This window comes from Eupeodes corollae, chromosome 1 (assembly GCF_945859685.1).
Source record: "Eupeodes corollae chromosome 1, idEupCoro1.1, whole genome shotgun sequence".
Taxonomy (NCBI): domain Eukaryota; kingdom Metazoa; phylum Arthropoda; class Insecta; order Diptera; family Syrphidae; genus Eupeodes; species Eupeodes corollae.
The window spans coordinates 170,455,353-170,457,826 of NC_079147.1; the positions used below are offsets into that span (position 1 = coordinate 170,455,353).

At 35.2% G+C, this 2,474-nt stretch overlaps 1 long non-coding RNA gene across 2 annotated transcripts; it reads right to left on the reverse strand.

The window, feature by feature from the left end:
- Positions 1-139: 139 nt before the first annotated feature.
- Positions 140-1,963, reverse strand: LOC129940666 (uncharacterized). Of its 2 annotated transcripts, none has more exons than XR_008780735.1 (7): positions 1,863-1,963; positions 1,719-1,792; positions 1,489-1,658; positions 1,118-1,430; positions 809-1,061; positions 495-746; positions 140-436 (listed from the first exon to the last, which is right to left on the reverse strand). It is a non-coding gene; the product is annotated as an uncharacterized LOC129940666 (long non-coding RNA). The 2 variants fall into 2 exon arrangements; XR_008780736.1 differs by having other exon boundaries at positions 1,719-1,810.
- Positions 1,964-2,474: the final 511 nt, after the last annotated feature.

Sequence of the window (2,474 nt, forward strand, 5' to 3'; positions counted from 1 at the left end):
AAATGAATACAATACTCATAATTTGTTTGTTTATTTTATTAAAAGAACCAAATAAAATTAAAACAATTAAAAGAAGGAAACAAAATAAATTATACAATTTATAAAAGTCAATCAAAATGTTTTTTTTAATATACAATTTCATATAATGATAGAACCCTGAAAACAATTTCACTTTATTTTCAATTTATACTTAGATTTAATTTCACTCAATTTGGGAGCTGTAATATACATTTTAAAACCTATAATCTATAATGGAATTGAATTTTAAAAACAAAAATTATACCCAATTACATACAATTTTGAAAAAATTAAAACTTCACTTAAAAACTAGGTACGCCACGACGAATCTTTACTAATCACGGAAAGATTCTTAGCATATCGTCAAATCAACTGAACGGCAGAAGTCAAATCGACTAAGCTTTATTTTGATTTGTAACTGAAAAAGAAAAACATCAATTAGTGCCTTTGAGTTTTGTTGTTAATGTGGAACTTACTTTGAAGTAGTCTTGCCATCATTCTTTTACGAAGAAAATTCCAATCTGATATTCTCACTACGTGAAGGTTGCCGGCTCGCTACTATTTGCGCAGCAACTCTTGGAACATCATTAGGGCAATTGGTAGGGGCATTCTTGTATCGATGCCAGTTACTTCTAAACAGAAGCTTTTGTGATTCAATAGGCATTAAGAATTCCTTTAATTCAGCTTCTATTTTGTCAGCCTTTAAGTTTCTTAAAATTGCAGGAATTCTAAAATAGTACATACAAAACTGCTCAGATTATTTTGTATTTCATTTTTTAAGAAGGCTTACCAATGATTTTCGACTCCCGTCATTTAGGTGGTACTATAATTGTCGCAACAAGTTCCTTCTAAAGCGGCATTCGTATCACCTACCTCTTCTATGTAGGCGGTGTCAGCTTCGGCGGCAGCAGTAGCTGCTGCCTCGCATTTACACTGATGTTCGCACACTGTTACAATGCAAGAGCCCCGGTTGGTACTCCGGCTTGATGACATTCGGTTCGCATTGTCGACAACGCAGAGATCGCTTCCGCTACGAGTAGTGACTATAAAGAAATTAATTTTCATTATATAAGGAAATCTGAAATGGAAATTGACTTACTTTTTTTGATGTTGATTTTCTGTGTGAAAATCGATGGATTCAACTCGCCGACATCGTCAGTAGCTGCCGAGAGACTGATCTGAATCTGTTTGGCTTCTTGGGGATTCTTGTCGGGCCAGCTCATTTGCCCCCGAATGATTGCCACCGTTAAGCCAGTGTGATTCTTAGGACCAAACTAAATGGATTTGTTGTAGATTTAAAATTTAAACTCAATTACAGTCACGGTTGGAAATTTTTTTGAGTATTCCTGCGATTGCATTCTTGTTTTTATTGCGTCTCTTGCAGAACTGCAGACCGGTAGTACTCTTTACACCTAGAAGATGAAGATTAAGCTAGTTGACTACGATATGAATGTTTCAAAACGTACTCACATAATTGATGGAGAAGGGCGTCAGCGGTCGACTATTACATGGCAAAACTTCCACTTGCATCATTGACTTGGTGGTGTTGTTTCTAATGGTTTTGATGGTGACACCTCCGCCGTCAACGCCTGCGGCAGCTATTGCCGTTGAGAAGTACATACAAAAACAATGGGAAGTATCTGTAGTTAAAAACATTGATATTATTTTGTTAAGAGCAATATAATATACAAAAAACTTACCTGCAAATCAGCGCCTTGTTTGGTTTGCCTTCCAAATTACTTAAAGGAAATTGCTTGCTGTATTTTGGCACTATCTAAAATGAAAAGACAGACTATAAAATAAATCCATTATTGTTGCACCTCCTTCACTGCAATTTGACTTACTTTTTATTCAATGAAGTGAACTTGTATATACCCTCTTCATTATAAAGAATTTTGGTCTGAAAAATATCAAATTATATTAAAAATCAAAACAATTAACAAAAACTTACTATTAAAATCAGAAACCCATTGTTTTGTTTTGCAAAATTGATTGTCATTTTTGACAGGAATGACTTTTTGCTTTTTTTTTCTCCACTCACATGTATTCACCGACAGCGAATTTGAGAGAGTTCACCTCGAATTTGGGAGAGTTCACCTCGAATAAAATTTGAGGGTGTTTCAGGTAGGACGGGTACCGGTCGGGACTCTAGATAATATATTTCCTCTATGGGCTATCCCTTGCCGAAAAAAGTAGTATTTTCAAAACTATTTCCCACCCAATCAAAATGCACATCAAAAGAAAGGTATTTAAATGCCCTACCCACAACTGCAAACCAAAATGTTATACGATCGCTCGTTTCCGAAAAATTAGTCAAAAAGTAAAATTACAGAATTTCGACCCAGCTCATCACAAATTATCTTTCGGTTGCTCTATTTCCTCAACCAAGCCTCCAACCATGATGCGGTTGTCACTAAAATACAGAGCATCGACCCACCTTTCAATTGATGCATAAA